The sequence below is a fragment of the Pinus tabuliformis genome, chromosome 4_2 (assembly GCF_031772625.1).
Source record: "Pinus tabuliformis cultivar Carrire ecotype Pingquan chromosome 4_2, CPIR1, whole genome shotgun sequence".
Lineage (NCBI taxonomy): Eukaryota > Viridiplantae > Streptophyta > Pinopsida > Pinales > Pinaceae > Pinus > Pinus tabuliformis.
In genome coordinates this window covers 1,020,786,409-1,020,798,133 of record NC_142304.1, presented here as the reverse complement: position 1 = coordinate 1,020,798,133, position 11,725 = coordinate 1,020,786,409, and the positions used below count along the sequence as shown (strand labels likewise).

At 35.4% G+C, this 11,725-nt stretch overlaps 1 pseudogene; it reads right to left on the bottom strand.

Moving 5' to 3' along the window:
- Nucleotides 1–6,827: 6,827 nt before the first annotated feature.
- LOC149173090 (putative polyamine transporter At1g31830 pseudogene) lies at nt 6,828–8,836 on the bottom strand (annotated as a pseudogene).
- Between the last annotated feature and the right edge of the window lie 2,889 nt (nt 8,837–11,725).

The following is an 11,725-nucleotide window of genomic DNA, read 5'->3' as shown; positions in this document are numbered from 1 at the left end:
TTCATTTTTCCACAAACTCACCATTTCCCAGAATTTGTCTCATGGTGCCATTTTAGATATATACCTAGTTAGGGAGGTATTGTTTTCCAAAACAATGACATCTTATTCACAATTACCTTTGAATCCATATGTCAATTGCTTCAAATCCAAAATCCAGCCTCTCTACACCCTTTCTCCATAGACTCCCTCATGGAACTCTACAAAATCCTAACCTTTCCCCACAAAGCTAAAAATTTTGAGACATTTCTGTCTAAAAATGTTCAATTGCCAACAAAAAACTCACCTTACTCATCCTCAATGTTTCCAAAGATGACAAAACAAGTAATTTATTTAGTTTCGTTTCTTTTGGGCTATCAAACCGATCAATGGGTTGATGAAGCAATCATAGGTTTCCAATCAGTGTACTCATTAGGAGAAAAACCTCCATTTATTTTACATTATAGTGAATTCTTGGCAGAGGTTATCCATGAACAATTTCTCAAAATTTCTATCAAAGGGGTTTTCAAGCATGCTTTAGCCTTGGTTTACTTGTTCTTAGTTCATCAATCAGATAGATTTCAATTTCCACTGCAGAAACTAGATGAACAGGGAAATCCACAGTTTGTGATTCAATGGACTTCCTTGGTAAGAAAGAATACTAATGAATTCACATTCAGTGATTATATGGATTAGATTTTATACAGAGTTTCTTGCCTGCTCAATAGTAATGCTGAACCTAGAATTGGACCTGAGATTAAGAGAATTCTACAACTCAGTGAACATACAAAGACAAGTGATTGGTAGCTATATCAAAATTACATAGAGATCAAAGTATATGGATGTGAATTTCCTCCATACAAGTTTTCTAAGTTTGTTCCGATAAGGATTTTTGCATTAGAGTATATTAGGCAAATGATAAATATGGATGAGCTGCACTTTGTGTGAGCCAAAAAGAAATCTCAATTTAAGATCAAAACTCAGGTTGGACCTTTCATTTGTAATGCCAGAACAACAGCAAAGGAGGAAATCTTCTCCTTAAACAAGTGAAATTCAAACTCAGTTTTTCATGGTTATATGATCCTCTAGGAATTATCTCAAAGCTGAGGGTACAGAAGAAAACTACTCCTTATGCTCACACTCCTAGACCTAAAATTCAGGATTATATGAATCAAGATGAATCGAAAGAAAATTCATTGCAAGAAGCAGAAGAATAGGTACTTTCTTTTACAACATCACAGACTCCAGTGCCATAGGAAAAGTAGGATAAAAGACCAAGGGAAGATTTTTCCCCTCTAGTTTCAAAAATTCAAGGGAAATAATTCCAAATATACAAAAAGAAGCAGAAAACTAATCGAACAAAAGAGTCTTTCCAAGAAGAAAACACATAGACTACCATAGTCTTAATAGGCCCTTATGCTACTACATTCCCTTCGAATGAAGAAACTTTTATAGGGTCACCAGCATCTTCAGCTTCTCAAGAGCCATTGGAAACATCTCAAATAGGAGAACTAGCAGTGATTAGGCTGAACCAAGTATATTTGCAAGGTATAAGGAAATCAAAAGGAATAATGAAATTTTAAAAGCTACAACCTATTCTCAGTTCTAGAAGCAAAAATCATCATCACATAACATACTTCTCTCTCCTTTTGATACTGAGAAAGGAAAAATGAAAATAGCTTTCCTTGAACCTGAAGTTCCTTTTCCTAAGACTGCAGATGACTACAAAAAATCCATTTTTTCTTTTGATGTTCAACAAATCCATCCTATTGATCAAATGGATTTGCATAAACAGATAGGTGAAATTCTATATTCTACTCTGACAAATTCAGCAATGGTAGCATCTAGACTCTAGGCTTCAGTAAATAATATCTAGTCTCAATTAAAATTAGAAAAAATATCTTCTTTGGCTAAAGACACCAAAATAAAGTCTTTAGAGGATTTTGTGATTAAACTGGGATATGATCCCAGTAATGTAAAATTTGTTGAGGATATAATTAGAAGAAAAAATGTTGACATTGCAACCTTAAGGAAACAACTCAAACTTCCATCTACTGAGGATCCACAAACAAAGGAAGTTACTGAACTAGAAAAGGAGAAAGAAGATATGTTCAAAATCATCATTGAACAAAATGCACAAATTCAGAAAATGGAGACCGAAATTGAAAAACTACTAAAAGAGAAAGAGCAACAATCAACTCAATCAACAGTCATTCCTCTAACAACAGTTCCAATCACAGGTACATCAACAGCAGGGGCTTCTACTTCAGTAGCTACTACAATAGTGGAGACATAGTCTACATATACAACAACTGAATTAATCAGATCTATGGAAGATTTATCTATCAAAGGGTAGGAGATTGAAAAACTAAAAGCTCAGCTTAATAATCTCCAAGAACAAAATTTGAAAATTGATAATGTTTATTTGTTCAAGCTTCAGAAAACTCACAGGTTAAATCAGAGGATAAAATTTCTAGAGAATGAATCTACTATGGCACAGACAATTGCACAAGCAAAGGAGAATATCTGGATAGAGATTAATGAAGCCATGAATGAAATTTGGTCTTCAATTGAAATTATTTTCAAGCAAGAAGAGTTAGTGCAGAAATCAAAGAAGGTCATAGAAGATGTAAAGGAATATTTGGGTCAAGAACCCAGGAGAAGCTACTTCTTTAATAAGGATTTTAAATTCAAATACAAGAGAAGAACTGAAAGAATATGAGATTGAAGATATAAGTGAGACCATTCTTGAAGTAAGAAGAGTTCTTACTAAAAGAAATTTAATGCTACAGTTAGAGAATAAATGTCATAATCTCGAGGCCAACATTCAAAAATTCCATAGAAAGTTTAATATACTGCATCAAAAAGGACTTCTAGGTTTAAAGGGGATGGGAGACAAATTAGTTTAGCTAGAAGACTATCAACAAAAATTATATTCTATAGCAACAAATAAGTCCAAGTTTTCCACTATAAAAGGAACAATTACAGGGAAGGATTTCATGGAAGGCTTAAAATTTGACTTATTAATCAAGAATGAAATAAAACATATGTTTATAGTCAAGTCCACTTTCTAGAAATATACCGAAGTGGATGAAACATATAGAAAGTTAATTAAATATTCCATTCGAGATGAAGAAAGATGGGATAAATTGTGTGAGCTTCTTGATTGAACAGATTTTGATTTTCAAAAACAAAGCAACAAACTTTTCAGTCTGAGTCATCACTAGAATCCTCTAAATCAGTCCCAGAAAGCTTGAGCAGTTTAATATTCCTATATTCTTGAACTATTTTTGTAAACAATTTTTTTGATATTTAAATGAAGATATTTTTTAGGAAAACTGTATAAATACTTCATAGTTAAAAGTACAAATGGTTGAACCCTTGAGATAAGCTATTGAGCAGAATTGTATTCATCTGAAGTTTTTCTGATATTAATGAAAGGATTCTGAATTTGCCTCAAAGCAACTTGTGTTCTTGTGAGTTATTCGTTATTATTTCATTTCATATTGTAAATTTCTGCATATGTTTAATTTTGAATGAAGAAATTTGGTTAAGATAAGGTTGACTATCAACGTGTCTGAAAGCCCCTGTGAAGTTATTATATATTAAAGAGATTAGTTTATTGGACTATTTGTCTGAGATAAATCCTCGACATCTTTAAATTGTCACTTCTTCATCAATTTAAATATATTTTTGTTGGGCTGTAAACATTGGTTACATGCATCTTTTCCATATGATTAATTAAATACTCTGTTTGAATATTTGATAGAGCATATATTCTCTCATTTTTTCCTTACACCTCTATTTTAAACCAAATTTTTGTCAAGAGGTGGAGAACAAACCCTTTTATTATATCATTATTAATTAAAATTCAACACTTGTTTCAATTAGTTTAGAACATTGGCCATCAAAACATTTAAAAAACGAACAAAATATTTTAGATGCTCTCGCATAATTCCTAACCTAGAATTTTCGGAGGTACAACAGGTCCCAAGGCCAATAGATAAATAAATTCTAGGTTCGAGATGGATCTTCAAGGATAAGCATGTAGCATATGGAAGCATAAAGAAGTATAAGGCCAGATTTGTGGCCAAGGGGTACTTTCAAGTTTAGGGAATTGACTACGAGGAGACCTTTGCTCCTGTATCAAGCTACTAATCCATTAGATCAATTATTGTTGTGGCTGTGTAGATGGGGTTGAAGATCCACCAGATGGATGTAAAAACAACATTCCTCAATGGGGTTATTGAGGAGGAGGTGTACATCGAGAAACTAGAAGGTGTTGAGACATTTAATCAAGAGTCTCATATGTGAAGACTCAAGCGAGCATTCTACGGTCTCAAACGAGCACCCCATTTAGTCAGTTTACTTGTGTCACCATTTTACTCAGTAAATTTGAGTTGGAGGAGTTAGATTTAAGTTAAGCATGCATGATTGCTACTTTGTAGCAACCAAGGTCAGTTATTTCAAGTTGTTTTTAGTTAAACTAGTTCTAACTATTGAAGGAACTAGTGGAAGGTCAGTTATGCAGTGGGGCTACAATCAAACTCGGTGATCATCTAGTTAACTAATCAATCAACCCAAAATAGCTATTGCATGTAGAGAATTCGATTTCCCCAGATGTGGTGGAGATTCCAAGGTAGTGTAGCATAGTTGTAGACTAGTCTTGAGTGTACAAGTGTTGCATGCATTCAGATGATTAACCTTGGGAATTGCACAATCCATTTTGGAGAAATTCCTAAATAATAGGGGCCTACTTTCTCAAGGAATTGCACAAGGAAATAGGGGATCAAGCAGAGGCAAAAATTGACTAAGTTTGGGTCAGAGCTTCTAAGTGAACTAAGAGATAGGTTATAGGTTATTCACTTGCAGGTTGTGCTCAGTTGAGCAAAGTAACTATAATAGATTTTTATTCATCAGACCAATGCAAGTAGGCATCAGGTTTTTTAGTAGATTGCTTTCCCCAGGAAAAACACTATGTGCATGTGCGTTATTTCTCATTGCATGCTTTTGATTGATGTTCTTAATTGTGAATCTAATTCCGCAGAGCAGTAGAGTAGGTTTGAGTCTTGTGATTTTGATTAAATCTTCATGAGCAGTGGCAAATCTACATCACAAAAATTCTAAATTTTTGCATTCTCTCATGCTCACAATGTGTAAGAATTAAGTCTTGTAAACATGTACAAGGACAGTGCATGTGGACAATATTGGAATTTGGAATTTGTCTCCCATGAATTTAGTCACTATCTCAGTGAAAGAGCATATAAAAAAAATTGCAAAGTAATGAATTCCTTGTGTGTTTGTTGTGATCAAGCTCAAATTTAATACAATTTGCTTAAAAAAAAACCATAATATAAATATTTTGAGAAATAAAAATATCTATACCTTTTAGAAATTCATATTTTTATTTAAATAAATTTTATTATCTTATTTTGCTATTCATTAGTTCTTCATATTTATCTTATAAATTCATATTTTTATTTAAAAAATATTATTATCTTATTTTACCATTCATTATTTCTTCATATTTATTTTATATAATTATGTTTTTATTCGCCTTTTAAACAACTTCATCTCATATTTTTGCAAATCATAAATTAGTATCAAATTAGAACTAATTAAGGCTTAAAATTAAATAAATATTTACTCTTGTAAATACTTCGAAAAAAAAAGTTTATTGAAGGTACAGCAAACATTACAAGCCAAGTACCATTCTCAGCTCTGGGCTTCATTACTCTATTTCAAAAATCTCTGAGAGTACTGGGCTGTCATAGGACATTATCCTTTCTAAACGATGAGCTTGTCTATTTTCTTGCTCTCACCAAGGTCCTTCCATTTCTTTTATGGACACGTAAAAAAATCCCGCAGAGTACTTTGCTGTCGCAGGACATTATCCTTTCTAAACGAAGAGCTTGTCTATTTGCTTTCTCTCAGCAAGGTCCTTCCATTTTTTCTATGGACACATCCCTTTGGCCTAGCACAACATTTCCTTATTCCCCTCTAGAGGCATAGAAGGATCATGAAGGAAGGAATTAGACGTATTATCATGGACAATTTTAGTCCATGTTTTACAACTCTTGGGGATTCTCTTTGAACCACTCCTTTAGGCTTGAAGCAAACTGGTGGGATTTAGTCTTGGGGTCATGTAGGGAGTGTGCTTGATCTTATCCTCATGACTTTGGCATTGGCAACTGTATTCTGACAGGTTAATTTAGTTTGCCTTTAGGATTAACCTCCTCTTACCAATCATAAAGTCAGTGGATTCGTCGAAATCGTTAGAGGTCAACCTTAGCGAAAACCTATTGAGTATTCTCAGGGCAGAAAGCCTATATGGTTTAATGCAGATAAACTAACTCGTTCAAGGAAGCAAATGGTCAACTAAATCATATACCCTCAAAATTCTAAGAATAAAATGTCTCTTTACCTATAAATTCAGGACTAGGGAACGACTCGATCAATGGGCTTGGCTGCTTCCCATGGTCCATTTTCATTAATGAGCAAGTACCAACATCAACACTTTCAAATTTCATACACGTTGGTAAGTTTAAATCCGTTGAAGACGTTAGATTAATGAAACTCTTAAGTGTGAATCCATTATTACAGTTTAGATGGATAACTTCAGCGAAATGTAATCAAACTTGAAGCAATGGTGATATTTTTCTTCACCTCCAAAATAAGCACACATTACCAACTATTCAGAGTTATATGTTGATGACATTCGACCAGTAAATTAACAACATTAAACAAGTCCTAAGATTTTGCTGGAACAAGACAAACACCAGTGTCAACTATTTTGGATATACTTAACATAACCAAAAGAAAGAATTAATTTCTTGCAAGTACAGGCCTGATATATTATCAGATTCACCCTGTCTAAGAGAGAAATTGGCATAAGATTACCCTCCACTACAGGACTTGTCATATGCTGTTTGGCCACAGTCAAACTCCTCAATATTAATACACCGATTCTTCACCTTCCTCTGGAATGAGCAAGAATGTAAAAAAGGTCATGTGCTCGATCAGAAGACTTTAGGTGCTTTCAGTTGAAAGCAACCCAACTCCTGCATCAGGCACTATTAAATTACAAGGACCACATGGAAGCTCTGAAACTGTCACAAAGTTCACCCATTTCTTCTTCTTCACAAACATAAGACATGCCCACAGTACAAACCCAATTAAAACACCACTGATGCTGATAGCCATCACTTTAAAGGAAGCAATTGCTACAACCAAAAGTAGCAATGAAGGTATTAGGCAGAGAATAACGACTCCAACAACCCCAAGAGGAACTTTATAGGGCCGAGCAATTCCTGGCTCCTTGATTCTTAACCATAAAAATGCTGCAAGCTCTGCAAACATCCCAAAGCAATACAAATAATTCTCAGCAGCTACAAGATCTTGGAAAGTCAATGATGATAGTATAAGTACACCTGCAGCAGAGAACAGAATTCCCAGAAGAGGAGTTCCATATCTTGATCTGACTGCAAACACTGCAGGAAGCATACCTGTTTCTCCCATTCCAAGAAGAAGAAAAGAATTACTACTCATTTCGGCCTCAAACAAGCCCATGTTTGACAAACCAGCAGCTGCTGCTATCCAGCACTGGAACAATGCCCCACCTAAAACGTAGGCAGCTTCTGCGAAGTAGCCATCATTCCAATTGTCTCTAACAACTTCTATTGCACCAACGACTGACAGGAGGGGGATCAGGTAGGTACCTACAACAAGAAGTACTGCAAAAAATAAGGATTTTGGAATAATTTTCTTTGGATTCTCTACCTCCCCTGCAAGTGTGCTTATGTTGTCCCAATAATTCAGATTCCAGAATAAAATATTGAGGTAGACATTCCAGTCAACATTCTTCATGTCAATCTCTAGCCATCTGTAAGGCTTAAGCCGTGGTATTGCAAGTATCATCATGGCACAGAAGGGAAGAAGAGTGAAAACTCCCAGACAAGCTGCAGCCCAACCAACAACAGTCAAACCCCTGTAATTCAGATAGGTCAGGGCAACAGTGATTACCAAAATGGCTATGATTCTTGGAAAACCACTACCCACTATAGGAACTAGTGATTTGAGATAGTCCAAGAATAATACAGGATATAGACAATTGCCAAGAACTCCACTCAGCCATTTCCACCACCCCAGTTGGAATCCCCAGAATGGGCCAAATGCTGCATAAATCCACCCAACATAGCCACTATTCTCAGGGAACATTGTAGCCATTTCAGCAGTCACAAGAGCCTCTGGGACACTCCATACCAATGGAAAAATGAGATAACCCAAAATAGCTAGAAGAGGACCCCCGGCTCTCACAGAATCTTCGACACCAAAAGGTCCACCCGAAACTTCATAGAATATGAGAAAAACTAGTGGTACAACTGAAAGCTTCTGATTAAGAATCTCAAGCTTGGGAACCTTGGGTACTTCATCATATAAGCCATTATATTCTGAATCTAACTTACACATTTGAACCCTTCACAGAAAAATCCTTAGTGTTCCTTTTAATTCTCTAGTTATCTGGTTTGCCTTAATACTCCAATATTGTCAGCATGAAGAGCCCTAGAATTATAGTAAACCCATTTTAACACTTTAATATTTCCAACTCTGCTAGTTTATTGAAGTCAACTCTGTTAATCAATAGAGTCCCGACGCCAGTAATTCTAGGACGACCCCACTGTGATCAAGGCCTTACTATAACTTAAACCAGAACGAAAGCCTCAACACGAATCTTCAAATCCTGCAAAAGTTGAGAAATGCAAAATGTTGTAATGCTTGATATACATTACAGCACATAGCATGCTAAGTCCCTAACTATTTTTCCAAACTATAGCAAACTATGTTACAGTATAAAACTAAAAGTGACCTCTGGCACCTACGATCAATGCGCTGATCCAACTGCAAAAGCAAGAAATAAATTTAGCAAGAACCATAAACTGCAGGAGCGATAACATCTTACCTGTGGAGCTGCTGAACCAGCATTTCTAAGTGAAATTTTGGCTGAGTAAATGCCTTCTCTATCACAATGCAGCACGATGAGATAGTCTCCAAGTGTTTTCACATGTGGGTGCAATGACAGAATATTTCGGGGAAACCATCACGCATTCAAGCATTTTATTGATGAAAAATATGGAAAAATACATATTCATCATATCTATGTTTCAGATAAGTCCAACCATTTTCAACGATGCAGAATCGTGCAGAATTTGGCGGTGGTGTTATTTTGGACGATGGCGCGATTCACGTTTCGCCTTTGTACAAACATAGCAATATCAGCTCATATGTACAAATTTTGTATATAAACTTACATATAATGTTTATGTAAAATATTAATGCAACTCAGAAAAAATCATGTATTCTATACAAGTGTGATTGAATATAATATTTATAGAAGTTGACGCACTCACTTAGTTAAATGCCACATGGGCATCAGGAAAGGAAGAATGTTATACTCAGATAATATCTAGACCATTTCTCTGTTAAATCGAAAAGAATTACAGGCCGAGGCTAAAATATTGAAAACAAACTATCTGCATTTAGGATGCATAAGAGTAGGAATCAATCCTTTGATTCATAAAGGATTACATACTTTTGTGTTAGCTACTATCCGAGATTTAACACACAATAAGTATACTGATTCTTTAATAGGCGGAATAGTTGCTCCTCTATCTAATGGCCCAGTCTATTTTGACTGTTATCCAAATTTCTCTATTTATACATTTGATGAAACCATAGACCAAATTTTACAGCTCCAGGTCCAGACCACTGGTTTCAATATGAACAAAAAGAGAAATAATATAGCCATTCAAACCAAGGGTTGTTTTCGTCACACCAATACCTTGTGGCCAGCCATCCGCCATACACCCAGTCGAGATTCAAAGTCAAGTGTTGTTGTCCTGACTGATGCCAAAAATCAAAAAATTGAGCATCAGACAATTCATTGGGAAGACTTGACATTTCCAGAACATTGGGTGATAAATAATCCTAAGCCTCTTCTACCGAAGAATATTACCTCTGCTGATATTACAGAAAATCTGTCTTCTGCTGTCATATCTTTTCCCAGAAGATCCACAATTGACCACCGAAGAATTGATATTGCCTGTAAACAGTCCAAATATTACAGAGACCCCTCCACTGTAGATACTGCTTGTTCTAGTTCATCTTCTTGTAGACATAATTCTTTGTATGAGTTAGCACAGCTTGTAAATTTTTCCTCTTTAGAAGTAAAATGTCCAGAGTGTCAAGATAGCATCAATCTGCTTACACTTGCTAAAACTGCTATCCATGCCAATCATAATCCCAGATCTGGCATAGCTCCTCCTTCGACATCTGTGAATCCATGCCCAAATCCTAAATGCTCAGACATCTCGTTTCCCCATGAACAAGAGTCTGACCATGTGCTCATGATGCATGAGATCACTACTCTGGAAGATGAAGATCCAAGATTCATTGAGATAATGAGTCCCATGAGGCCAGCTAAGCCTAGATATGGTCTAGGATATCTCAAGCAAGCCAAAGGTCTTATACCACCATGTAGATTTGGTTCAGTACCTGCTGATTGTAAGAAGCCTGCTGTTATGGAAATGCATAAATTCTTTTCTTTAATGGATGGATGTTTTAAGTCTGATATTAGTGCCAAATGGATGAAAGCAATGCTTAATTGGGATTTATACACTAATCCCCAAGTAGAAGAATTTGATCAGACTTGCTCTCCTCAAGAGAAACAGAAATTAGCTGAAGATTGGAAAAGATATATGGAAGTAAATAATACATGGATATCCTTTTATTCTTGGAAGGATAATATTGCTCCCATAAATGTTTTAACTGGTTCAACATCATCCCCTTCAACTAATAAACATGCATGGACTGCATTAGATGGAACAAAGGTTGAAACTCCTTCAACATTTCCTCCCTACAAAGGAATTGTTATAGGAGAAAATCAAAATGCAGCTAAAGCCATCCCACTAGTACAAAAGGATGACAATGCCTTAGGCATTGATGGAAGAATACAGAAAGCCAGTGAACAACTAAACTGGACAAATACTGCATTAAAAGGTCTAGAAATGAATGTAGCAAAATCAGCAGAAGTCAAAGAACAGATTGATACTATTCAAGTATCAATTAATGGTGTAAATAAATGTCTGAATAATGTACAGTTTGATTCCAGTCTTATTCGTTCTTATGCAAGAGATTCTTTATCCAAGATAGAAGGAGTAGAAGAAAAATTAGTTGATCATTTGGATGCAACTAAGAATCTTATAACTGGTTTAACAGATAAAGTTGAAAAGATGAATTTGTCAAAAGTAGAAAAACCAGTTCCTAACTCCTTTCTTGTTAAAAGAAGTATAAAAATCCAGGATCCTGTTAAAACTATCAACAAGTTTCCAGCTTTATTTCCCAAAGAAGTAGCCACATCTTCAGAATCTGAGGCTACAGCAAAAATAACTATTGCATCCTTATTTAAGGATGAAGAAGAACAAAAAGGGAAAGAACAAAAAGATCATGATACACAGATCTTTCCCATATATGAACCTCTTGAGCATAGGTTCACCTGATATTGAAGGAAAAGGAAAGCTTCCTGAAGCACATACATTTTTCCCAGATTCCCACAAAGAGTGGAACATGAGTGTTGGCCAAATCAGGCAAATGATTGATATGATGTATACAAAATATAAACTCATGTGTCTTTGAGGAAAAAGTGAAATTGATGCTTGCAGGACTATTATTCAGTGTTTTACAGGGACACTCC